At 41.0% G+C, this 13,376-nt stretch overlaps 1 protein-coding gene across 11 annotated transcripts in view; it reads left to right on the top strand.

Moving 5' to 3' along the window:
• Window positions 1–13,376, top strand: part of raraa (retinoic acid receptor, alpha a) — a 530,677-nt gene that overhangs the window by 289,348 nt on the left and 227,953 nt on the right. The window lies entirely within an intron of this gene.

The raw sequence follows: 13,376 nt of genomic DNA, 5'->3' as shown, positions 1-13,376 counted from the left end.
GTCATGTAAAGTTCCTTTGTCCACTTGCTCACTGTTGGGATTAATTTGTATATTCTAGTATCTGTAGAAAATTGACAACATGCCATCTTAACTTTGTATGCACTAATGTCATAAACAGTCACTTCTTACACCTGACGTGCCCAAATTTGCATGAAAGAAGTGCTGATTCTTAACTGTACCCAGTTGTCGAGGTCATAGGTGAATGTAAGAAAATACGTTAAGAATAAAAATTACATGGCAGTAAAACCATGAACGGTTCATATATCATAAACCTCAAGGGCAGTTTGTGTATCTGGTATTATTGGTAATATTGAATAGGACCAGTCTGAACAAGTGTAAATGCATCTTATGCACATTTGAGTCTTGCCATGTAGAGCACCTGAACGTTGGTACAAATAGAAAACAGGTAGTGTTCACATTGCTGCCAATTACTGTTGTATTTTCAATTCTTCCTGCCAATTATTAACTCTTGCTGGGTACAATTCTATAAGTGCTTTCGATTTTTAGTCCTCTACGAAGTATCCTTTGCATTAAAGCAACAAAATTGATTGTTGGCAGGCTCTTGAAGGGAGTCACCTAACCAACCACATCACTGGAAATTTAATGAAAGAGATAGGTTTAAGGAGGACTTCACTCGAGATCTAAGAAGCAAGTTTTGAAATTTCAGGCCTAGAAAGAGGATGAAGTTTGTTGCTAGTGCTCATGCATACCCTAAGGATTTTGACAACGAGGATGGGTGAAATCTGTATTGAATAAGAAGTTTTGGCTCTAATTTGGATCAAATCAACTTACAGAACTCTCTAGAACTTCATCTTTGTCTAAGGATGGGCAGCAATAAATGCAGCTGAAAAATTATTCACAAGTAGTATCAAATTTTTGAGTTTGCATAGTTGCAATAGCTCTTTTTTTTTCTCTTGAAATGATAAATTGGAAGCCATTTTATTAGATTAGATTAGATTCCTTACAGTGTGGTAACAGGGCCTTTCGGCCCAACAAGTCCACACCGCTCCTTGAAGCATCCCATCCAGACCTATCCCCCTATAACCCACACACCCCTGAACACTACGGGCAATTTAGCATGGCCAGTCCACCTAATCTGCACATCTTTGGACTGTGGGAGGAAACCGGAACACCCGGAGGAAACCCACGCAAACACGGGGAGAATGTGCAAATTCCACACAGACAGTCGCCCGAGGTGGGAATCAAACCCAGGTCCCTGGTGCTGTGAGACTGCAGTGTTAACCACTGAGCCACCGTGCTGCCCATAGACTTGTACCTACTCACTGAGCATCTTTAAGAAAGGTGTGTAGTGAGCAGATGCTAGAATTCAATTTTAAGGGTAACAAAATGTGAGGCTGGATGAACACAGCAGGCATCTCAGGAGCACAAAAGCTGACGTTTCGGGCCTAGACCCTTCATCAGAGAGGGGGATGGAGAGAGGGAACTGGAATAAATAGGGAGAGAGGGGGAGGCGGACCGAAGATGGAGAGTAAAGAAGATAGGTGGAGAGGGTGTAGGTGGGGAGGTAGGGAGGGGATAGGTCAGTCCAGGGAAGACGGACAGGTCAAGGAGGTGGGATGAGGTTAGTTCATCCCACCTCCTTGACCTGTCCGTCTTCCCTGGACTGACCTATCCCCTCCCTACCTCCCCACCTACACCCTCTCCACCTATCTTCTTTACTCTCCATCTTCGGTCCGCCTCCCCCTCTCTCCCTATTTATTCCAGTTCCCTCCCCCCATCCCCCTCTCTGATGAAGGGTCTAGGCCCGAAACGTCAGCTTTTGTGCTCCTGAGATGCTGCTTGGCCTGCTGTGTTCATCCAGCCTCACATTTTGTTATCTTGGAATCTCCAGCATCTGCAGTTCCCATTATCTCTGATTCAATTTTAAGGGCATTGTTTTACAAAACACTGGTATATTATTCACTGTAGAGCAGTAGAAGCTTAATAAATATCATTATTTTGACTTCTCAGAAGTTATAGCTTGTTTAAGCCATTTGCGCAGAAATTTTGGATGAGCCTAGTTAGAAACCATAGTATAATAGAGTGAATGGAAGAAATGACCTTGATTCATTCATTTGTTTTCTTGAATTCCCTGTCCCAATATCAAATATTGTGCAATATAATTTGTCATTTCAAATAAATAACGATTGGTGTTTAGCCTACAGAGGAGTCTATGGATAGATCTTAGTGAGTTGCAATACAGTAGTTCAATCAAGTGGTTTAAATAGCATCATCAGAAAAGCACTGGCTGTATTTGTGTATTGTTTTGCTCATATAACAGTTGTCTCCTACTTACAATTTAATTCAAAAGTGCTTTATGATAATGTGGCTTAACAAACTTTATAAAGTGCATTTCTTTATTTCTTTGAAATCACTTGATTGCATTACAGAATGTGTGTTAGGAACACAGGCAATAGGAACAGGTGGAGGCATTTCAGACTGTTGAACTTGCTTCACTGTTTGAATAGATGATGGCTTGTGTTGAACATGCTTATACAGCTCTGTTGGATGGAGAATTCCAAAGATTCACCACTTTTGGAGTGAAGAGATTCCTTCTCATCTCCGTCTGAAATGGCCTGCCCTTTATTTTGAGAATTTGTCCCTTGGTATGAGATTCACCTACCAAGGAAATGTCCTGTCCATACACCCTGCCTTGCCTTGTAAGAAATTGTATATTTCAGTTAATTACCGCTCATTCTTTGAAACTTTCTCGAGAATACAAACCTAATTTTTTTCTTTCCTCCCTCAAGACCATTTTCCTATTCCAAAGATTAGAATAGATAAACCTCTGTGGCAGTCCCTGTATGAGATTTGCAGTCTTTAGAAAAGGAAACCAAAACTGCACACAGTACTCCAAGAAGCAATGTCATTAACTCTGTATATTAACTCTTTAGATGACATGTCCATCATGGGCCTCCTGCAGTGCCACAATGATGCCACCCGAAGGTTGCAGGAACAGCAACTCATATTCCGCCTGGGAACCCTGCAGCCTAATGGTATCAATGTGGATTTCACCAGCTTCAAAATCTCCCCTTCCCTAACTGCATCCCTAAACCAGCCCAGTTCGTCCCCTCCCCCCACTGCACCACACAACCAGCCCAGCTCTTCCCCCCCAACCCACTGCATCCCAAAACCAGTCCAACCTGTCTCTGCCTCCCTAACCGGTTCTTCCTCTCACCCATCCCTTCCTCCCACCCCAAGCCGCACCCCCATCTACCTACTAACCTCATCCCACCTCCTTGACCTGTCCGTCTTCCCTGGACTGACCTATCCCCTCCCTACCTCCCCACCTATACTCTCTCCACCTATCTTCTTCTCTCTCCATCTTCCGTCCGCCTACCCCTCTCTCCCTATTTATTCCAGTTCCCTCTCCCCATCCCCTTCTCTGATGAAGGGTCTAGGCCCGAAACGTCAGCTTTTGTGCTCCTGAGATGCTGCTTGGCCTGCTGTGTTCATCCAGCCTCACATTTTATTATCTTGTCATTAACTCTGTATGTTGTGGCAAGAGGAAGTTTACTCCATGTTTAAATTCCCTTACAGTGAAGACCAGCACACAGTTTGCCTTTCTGTTGCTTGCTACACCTGCATGTTAGTTTTTGGCCACTTGTGAATAAGGTCACCCAAGTCCCTTTAGACAGTAATATTCCTAAGCTTTAACTATTTTAGAAATACACTGTCTATCTGTTTTTGTCTACGAAAATGGATTACTTCACACTTGGTTGCATTACATTGTACACGCTTCATTACTTGTCACGTTCTTGCCTATTTAGCCTGTCCAAATCCCCTTGAAGCCTCCTTATACCATCTTTTCAGTTCAGCAGTTAATTGAAGTCTCTGCAATTCAGAGTATCAATATGTTTTTCTTAGTCTGTCCTAGTGTTGGTTGTGATTTGAAGTTTAAAAGTGTCACTGCCATGGCTAAGTTGCTGAAATTTACACCCCTGAATCAGAGAATTTTAGGTTGTTCAAATCCCATTTCATGATGTCAGCATAATAATGAAAGATGACACTCGATTGTGGTACTGAGAGAGTGCAGCACTGTCAGTGATGTTATCTCTCAGAGGAGATGTTAAAATGAAGTTCCATCTATCCCTTCAGATGAACATAAAAGACATAAAGGTGAGATTTCAAAGAACATTCAGAGATTTACTCTTAGATATAGTAAGAACTGCTGATGCTGGAGGCAGAGATAACACAGTGTGGAGCTGGAGGAACACAGCAGATCAGGCAGCATCAGAGGAGCAGGAAATCTTATGTTTTGGGTTAGGACCCTTCCTCACTAATGCTTAGTTACTCTCAGACTCTTGGCTAATAATTATCCCTCAATTGGCATCAGAAAAGTAGATTATTGGTCATTAACATTTGAAGTTTTTGGGAGCTCTCTGTCCACTAATTGTGCCATGATTGCTTTATTGCAACAAGAACTGCACTTCGAAACTACATATCTGTGAAGCTTTTGTGATGTCCTGTGGCTGAGAAACATGCTTAATAAATACAAGATCACTTAACTGACCATGCCGTTGATTTCTCTGACCGAATTTGAACGTTACATTTGTATTGCGAATCACAATGGTATGGTAAATCTATGAAGTAATCTTTGAAATATTTCCACTTGAACAGTGAATTACAAGAAAATTTGAGAGGGAAAATGGTAACATAATGATAATGTCACAGTATTTGTAACCCAGAGTTCTAAGCAAGTGCTTTGGCAAAATGGACTCAAATCCTACTAAGGTGGCTGGTGGAATTTGAATTCATTTCTTGATTCTGAAATTGAAATCTAGTCTAAGCAGTGGTGACCATGAATCTATCACGCATTGTTGTAAAAACCCACCTGGTTCACTTACGATGTGCAGGCAAAGAAAATCTGACCTGCATGTGACTCCAGACCTGCAGCAATGCAGTAGACTCTTAGCTGTCCTCCAAAATGGGCTGGCTGGCCAATCAGTTCAAGGGCAATTAGGGATGAGCAGTAAATTCTGGCCTTGCTGATGAAATGAAATAATCTACAGCCAGTCCACTAGAGGGCGCATACACTAAGTATAATGATTTGTCAAAGAGCCTTGCTAAAGGCCATGGATTCCTCAGTTTGCTGAAGATGGTGCTTCTGCGTCACACAGTAAGGGGAAAAAATGCATGTCAACTGTAAGTTTATTTTCTTGAATGCCAGTAACAATTTGTGGTTGGTTTTGCTACAACACGTGTTTCTTCAACGCCACTTGGCTTTAACGTAATTGAAGAATTTGGAACACTGCTTGTAGAACGTGAACTTTCCTCACCTGTGTTGGCTGTGTAAGAGTAACAAGGTGTCGATCTGGATGAACACAGCAGGCCAAGCAGCATCAGAGGAGGGTTTCTGATGAAGATTCTAGGCCCGAAACGTCAGCTTTCCTGCTCCTCTGATGCTGTTTGGCCAGCTGTGTTCACCTTGTTATCTCAGATTCTCCAACATCTACAGTTCCTACTATCTCTGTATTTTCTATAATGTGATTGAAAAATTGAGACTGCTATCTGTAGAACACAAACTTTCCTCACCCGTATTGGCCATAACGTGATTGCGGCCCCATTAGTTTAAACGGCACGGCTATTGCACGATTTTGCATCGTCATATGGGTTGCTTATCACAAGATAGATAAATGCCAGTGTTCCAGTGTCTCTGCTTTCATTTAAAATAATTTGTTCTCGCTGTTAAAATATGTATTGCTACTTAAATTACTACATAGTTACTAATTGCTACTTAGTTTTATACTAAAATATATTTTCCTGAGAAAGTGTGGGCTTCTCCATTTTGGTCTGAAGTAACACCAGACCATTGATTTAAGTCCGCATCTGTACTGTTTTTGCACCATGGCTGCAAAGATGAGTTGGAGGAAATAAAAAGGTTTGAGGGTGGGATAAGAAAGTCTTTTGTCATATTCATTTGGTTACGATTTGAAGTCTGTATTTGTACGGAATAAACACCAAAAGAACTGCGGATGCTGTAAATCGGGAACAAAAACAAAGTTGCTGGAAAAGCTCAGCAGGTCTGGCGGCATCCGTGAAGGAAAAAACAGAGTTAATGTTTTGGGTCCGGTGACCCTTCCTCAGAACTGATAGTGGCTGGGAAAACGTCAGTTTATATGCAGAAAATGTGGGATGGGGATAGGGAGGGGGTGGAGATGGGTTTGGGGATAGGGAATAAACAATAGGATAGAGTCTAAAGAGAGAGAAGAGCAGTTGGACAGACAAAGAATTGCTAATGATCAGGCTGGGAGGGTGAATAGTTGTTAATGGGGACTATTAGTGACTAACAACAGGAGGTGGCAGGCTATGTGGTAACAAGGCCTGGACTGTGGGGTAGGGGGTTGGGACATGGGAAAGGTTAGGCCCTAAAATTATTGAATTTGATATTGAGTCCAGAGGGCTGCAGGGCCCCCAAGCGGAAAATGAGGTGTTGTTTTGCATATAAACTGATGTTTTCCCAGCCATCATCAGTTCTGAGGAAGGGTCACAGGACCTGAAACGTTAACTCTGTTTTTTCCTTCACAGTTGCTGCCAGACCTGCTGAGCTTTTCCACCAACTTTGTTTTTGTTCTGTGTTTGTACGGGTTCTGTCATCGATAAAGGACCAACTGCAGCTTCCTGTTAAGAACCTAAATCATCCTTCCACTGTCCAGCTGAAGGAAACAGATGGGGCATTGCCGGCATTTGCTGGAGTTGAAACTCTAAAAACTCAAAGAATGAATTTAAAGAGCGGTGATGGCCTAGTGGTATAATCGCTGGACTGTGAATCCAGGAAATGTTCTTGGAACTGGGATTGAAATCCTACCATGGCAGATGATGGAATCTGCTTTCAATAAAAAAAATCTGGAATGAACATCAGGTGATGACCGTGAAACCATTGTCAATTGTCTGGAAAATCGAAATGTACTTTGAGAAGGAAACTGCCATCCTTACTTGGCCTGGCCTACATGTGACTCCAGACCCACAGCAATGTGATTGACTCTTAAGTGTCCTTTGGGCAATTAGGGATAGGCGATAAATGCCCTCATCCTGTGAATGAATGAAGAAAATGCACAAAGTTGAAGAAACTTTCCCCATGACACATACTGCTTTGAGGCAGTGCCATTAACCAAAGGAGCAACCGACAAAAGTTATAGTTCTCATTTAAGTTATAGTTCTGATTCAGGTTTGTCATTCTAAAGATCATAGTCAGTGGGAATAAAATATTGGGAATAAAAATGTTTGTAATCAGTGCCACAGAGTTAGGTAGATGCTTTCAATAGTTTCTGCACATCTGCATTCAAAAGATGACAGAATTTCAGAAGAGAGAAGGGGTGTAATGCTGCCTAAATTCTAATCAGAACCACGTCTCTTTCATCTACCACTGTCATATTTGCTTACAAACGTTGCTTATGATCCACCACCACTTAAGTGTAAAGTTCTCTTCTTTGTATTCAAATCCCCATATTACCTATCCCCTCCTACCCCTTCCTATGTTATTGCAAGAAATATGCTTGCTTTCTTCTAGCTCTGAACTTCTGTACCCACTCCATTTGCCTCCCTATTACAAACTGAACCTTTTGGCTTGCAAGTCTGGAATTTCCTCCCTACGTCTTGCCCTCTGTCCTTTAAGATCCTCCTTTCAAACCTCCTTTAACCAGACTTCAGTCACCTGTCGGACCATTTTGATTCATTATCAGTTAGTGCTTGAATGTTTTCTGATATTAAAGTGCTACATATTACAAGTTATTTTGAGGGATTATAAGAAAAAGAGAATAGGTGAAATAAGTTGATTTTAAAAGTCGCGTATTTTACTATGATTTTCCTGTTCCAAAAATTCTAACATTCCTCTTTCAATGGAATATATCATTGATCACATTTCCATTAGTTGCGTGTTAACTGTCAAAATTGTCCTAAAGAGTATTGCTAAATAGTTATGAGCCTAAGCAGGATATCTCATTTTATTTAAGCTGTGTTATATTGTGTGAATGAAGTGAATAAAAGGTACACAACATTTCTAACCGGTGTTTAAGACTTCAGATTGCAGAATGCTTCTCAACTAGGCTGATAATGGATTACATTTGGGAAGCAGCCAACTGACTGATCTATGTTGACAACTCAGCATTTAAAGGAGCAGTGCCAAGCTGGCCCAATCAGTGCAAGATTTGAAGGAACTATTAAAAGGAAATCTTTAAAACTGTTGACCTCTTTTGAATTGCAAAGAAATTTTGCTCTCTCCAATCCCACGCTACCATCATTTGCTCTGTTGTAAGTACTTCTTTCCTGGCTTCCTGTGACTTTTGTCTATCTAATTAAATTTACACATCGCTAGTTCCTGTTTGATGCCTAATAGTGGTGATGAATGGCGTCTTTTTGGAGGCTGACAGTAACAGATACCTGACATTTTTCACTCTGTCACAGCTCCCTGCTTCTCCAAGCACTTCTGACCCTATTGTTTTGGGGGTAATTACCATGTTGTACTTCATCATGCTCCCAGACATAAATGACAGCGCCCCGTGAAACAAATGAGTGAAGGTCGGGCAGAGCAGCTACCTACTCGCCAGCTTCCAATTACAGGTTACCACACGCTAAAGTAGCTCAGAATGTCAGGCAGTAACACACTTTCCAAGTCTCAATTAATCACAGAAAGCACATGGAGTTGCAGCCACTGTTTGTTACATCAGTAAAGTCAAGCTGATACTTGCACTCTGAGATTATTAAACTTGGCTGCTGGCTTCTAGCTTAGGCCAAAATCTTCCGGAAATTCGGCGAACAAAGTCTCTCTTTTTATCAGAAACTAATTTGAGATGAAGCCAGTGAAGAGTTTAGACCCTCCATTGCACATATAGGCCAAAATTGCTAGGCTATTATATCAGAAACTCGGCTAATGTTCTGGGAACCCGGGTTCAAATCCCACCACAACAGATGGTAGAATTTGAATTTAATTTCTTAAAAATCTGGAGTTAAGAATCTACTGATGACCATGAAACCATCATTGATTGTCGGAAGAAGCCCATTTGGTTCACTGATGTCCTTTAGGGAAGGAAATCTGCCATCCTCACCTGGTCTGGCCTACATGTGACTTCACATTCACAGCAATGTAGTTAACACTCAGCTGCCCTGTGAAGTGGCTTAGTAAGCCATTGAGTTCAAGGGCAGCTAGGGGTGAGCAATAAACACTGGCCAGCCAGTGACCACACATGTCCCATGAGTGAATTTTAAAAAATTAAGTTCTGGCACCTACACTGAACTGTGGGTTTCAATTTCACTTTTACACTGCATCAATAAGCAACATAAACAGTGCCGAACAAATCTTCAGAATTACACTCCTCCCAGGTTGTTTCTGAACACCTTTTGGTGGCATCTGCATTATTTACAGCTCAGACCTTACCATGGCAGTCATTATTTATTGTGAACTTCATCTGAATCCTTCAGAGTTATCAATATAAACAGAGCTGTGAAAGTTTTTCATTCCTGTTGAGAGCTGTAAATACTTTCCCATCTACCTTAGCTCCTGTATCTGGCCCTCTGCAGCATGAGACCTCGGAGCTTTTATTTTGTAGATCCCGTCAGCATAGACATGATCAGTTTCTTGCCTGATTTTGATGGGTAGTGCCATTTGGTGGACGTTTTGGAATGTATTTCAGGCAGAGGGAGGCTGCAATGTTGACCTGAAGGAATGGTTTCTGGTAATGAGATGGTGGTTGTAGCAAGGTAAGGAGAGCTTCACAATCATGGGAGGTGATGCCTGAGACAGAAAAGACCCCAAGTTTATCTTATGGGAGACCTTGTGGAGTGAGCAAGTGTCATGGTAAAATTGATCTTCATCCACAAAGTAGGACTCCACTGGTTCCGCATGGGCCTGCTGTCGGCCTACCCAACAGGGCAGGCAGTGTGAGGTCTGCAGCATTGGTGTGGGGAAGGATCTAAAGGCATTCTAACTTCCTGACTGCCTGATTTCCACCAGGGGATAAATGCACTTACTGGTGTGGCACAAAGCCAGACACCCAGATCCCAGGTGCCAAAATCATTCTTTAACTTTTGCTGTAGTTGCATCCTCTGTTTCTGCTTCTCTGTTTCTCATCCCCTGTCAGGATCTCAACAACTCTGTGCTGGTGAAGGAATTAAGATCATCTAGGGGACCCATTCCCATTTACCAATCAGTACTTGGAGAAGAAAAAATAAACTGGATTTATATTGTGCCTTTTGCAACGTTGTGACGTGTAATGTATTTTAAAGCTAATAAAGTACTTTTGCATTGATCTTGCTGTTACAGTATTGGAAATGTGGTAGTCTGTTTCTGCACAGCAAGCTCTAACAAAGAGCATTGTGATAGCAAGCAAATTTTCTTTTAGGGATGTTACAGATACATACTGGGCCGGCCACTAGGTAAACGGACCCTGCAATCTTGCACATGCATCTGAGAAGTCAAATGGGCGTCATTTTAATGTGTTATATAAGGTTCAGTGCTGCATTTTCTCAGTGCTACCTGGGCATCAGCTTGGGTTTTGTAATGAATTCCCTTTGTGTGATGTGAACCCCTGACCTTTGAGGCAACAGTGCTATTGCTGGAAAGTGTACATATGGTGGATTGTCATTCTTTTTAACCTGCAGTCGATGAACTTGTTGATCTTCAAAGATTAAGATCACGCGCAAAGAATGTTTACTGGGAACAAGACTGAAGTCTGCCAGAATTCATAGCTAGCACCTTCTGAAGAATAGGGGACTGGATTTTTTTACAAATAGAATTGTACTGGTATAATATTTATGAATTAAGAAGCTGGATAACCTGAAATGACTTTGATATATTTCTCTTACGATTTCTTGATGATCAGTTCAGAGTAGCATTGGTGAAGGTCTAAAAGACAGTTTACTCTTTTTAGCACACTTAGACGATAGACTGCAATGGTTAGAGGAGTGTATTGAACATGTATCCTCCAACGCCTGTTTCACATCATTTGTCAGAAGTTTGCAAGCTCCTTTATAGGTGAACATTTTTAATTAGTGACCATGCCGTTAGCTGCTAAGGACCAAAGTTCTCCAATTCTTTCCCTAAATCTCGCTGTCCCCTGACTTCTCTTTTCTCATTTAAGGTGCTCTGTAAAATCTGCTTCTTTCACCAGGCTTTTGATCTTCTGATTTAATATTTCCTGTTGTGGCTCAGTTTGTGTTTTGTTTTATAATCCTCCTGTGAGGTGCGTTGGGACTTTTCATAATACTAAGGGCGCTATGTAAAAACAATCTTCTGGAATTTAGTTCTTTGTGTCTCAGCATTTTTTTCTATGTATTTAGTATCAATATTAAAATAAATATTGTGAATAGTATCTCAATTAAACCAGTGTTTAATTTACAATGGACTATGCCCAAGATTGACTCTATACCCTGTCATAAAAGAGAAGTACCAACATGATGATAAATGTATGTCTAATTATTTAGTTAAGTGCTTTTTGCTATTTCATGTTAGGCAATAATATATTGCAGCTTGAGATAAAATGGAAATTGGCTTTGGGTAATAACACAAAAGAGGTGTTGTAATTACCTCAGATCACAACAGAAGGTTTTGAACGGTTTATGTAGTGACCTCAGCTCTAAAGCTATATAGCAACCAGTAGTGCATTCCCAGACAGCTGCTGACTAATGCAAGAGATGCAAGAATGAGCCATTTTAATTTTTTTTGCTTGGTAATCATAATGCCTGCTGAATTTTGTGCTCTGTATTTCTGCCACCTGATTAAGATTTTCTGTCTGGATTTATCATTTGCTATCTACTAATGACATGTCATGTCATTCGAATTTAAATCTTTCTGGACCAATGACTTGGCATTTCTGTTCGCTGTGTTTGACTCTTGTTTGCATTCTGTGAATTTTGTTTGGGTTTCAGTCTTTAAATTTAGGTTTTAAAAATAATAGGTTCATAGAATAATTATGGTATAAAAGGAAGCCATTGGCCAGATGTAAGCGCCTGTCAGCTAGTGTAGCTAAGGCTCTGTAAGCGCCTATCAGCTAGTTTTCCTTTCATGCCTTCCTTGTAACACTGTGCTTTCTTTCTCTTCAAGTCAAGTTTTCATTTGAAAACCACATTGAATCTATCCCACCACATTCTCAGGTAGTATTTTATAGACCCTAAAAACTCCCTGCATAAAAATAGATCCCATAATATCACTATTGGTTCTTTGCCATTTATTTGAATCCCTGACCATTGCCAGAGGCAACAGCTTCCAAAGTGTAGAATTTCGAGCACTGCAGGAGGCCATTCAACTCCTGCCAAAGCTGATATATTTTACTTTTCTAAAAAGTAAACAAGAAGTTCTGTATGTTTAAATTGATTTGCAGTCTGTCTTTTAGCATTCAGTATAAATTGCATTTCTACCATTTTCGCATTATACCTCTGGAATTATATAGTATTACGCATCAGTGAATCCGTACATTTATTGAGTGATTGTGATGATAAGGATAACTTACCATTGTGCCTTGAGTGGAATATTTGTCCCAAAATGCTTTGCGGACGCATAGCCAAAACAATGGATCCTGAACCAAAGAGTTAAAGAACCAATAATAATCCATTAAGCAGAGGTGTACTCCAATAAATATTGTAAAACATTGTAAAGGAGGTGCATAAGAGGTAGAAGAGGAATTTTATAGTGGGAATTCCAGAACTTAGGACCTTTCCAGCAAGTTGGAGTGTTAGCTACCATTAGGCAGAGTATGGAATGGGGTGGGGTTGTACAAAAGGCCAGAGTCCAAAGAATGGAGAGATTGAGAGGTGGACATGTAGGAAGGAAAGAGATTTACAAAGCAGAGTGTGGAAAGAAGAGGTGTGGTTGTAAACATTAAATTTTAACCTTGTGGAGCTGTGAAATGAGGAAACAGTAGAACTTAATGTAGAGAGCACAAAGGCAGTAGATTGAGCTAAATTTCCAAAAATCTGGAGATGAGCAGGTGCTTACTTGATTGTTGGGGTAGTTAAGACTGAAAAAGGCAAAAGATGCGTGACATTTGGAACAATAGTTGATTTCAGAAGTGAGTTGAAGCATGTTATGTGCGTTGGAAGCTCAGCTCTATTGTGTTGGACAGTGCTTTTGAAAGGAGGTGTTGCTATCTGAAGAGTGAGAGCCATTCACATTGTCAGCAAGCAGCAGAACGAAGAGGGAAGTGGGAATGGGATGAAATGAGCAAGAGAGGTGAGCAATGAGAGTTTGGACAGGAGATAAGAGGGAAATCAGAGAGAGAAAAGGATCAGAAACAGGACAGGAAAGCAATCTTGAGTGGTAAGGATAGTAGTGGTAGGTTTTGTTTGGTGTGTACATGAGATTGTTATGGGTAGCTATTCAGGATGTTGGAAAAGCAAGCTGAATGGATGGTTCCAATCTGCGACAAAGAAGTCCATTCAGTTTG

This window comes from Stegostoma tigrinum, chromosome 31 (assembly GCF_030684315.1).
Source record: "Stegostoma tigrinum isolate sSteTig4 chromosome 31, sSteTig4.hap1, whole genome shotgun sequence".
NCBI classification, from domain to species: Eukaryota; Metazoa; Chordata; class Chondrichthyes; order Orectolobiformes; family Stegostomatidae; genus Stegostoma; species Stegostoma tigrinum.
The sequence above is the reverse complement of the archived record's forward strand: the minus strand, read 5'-3'. Positions and strand labels throughout refer to the sequence as shown.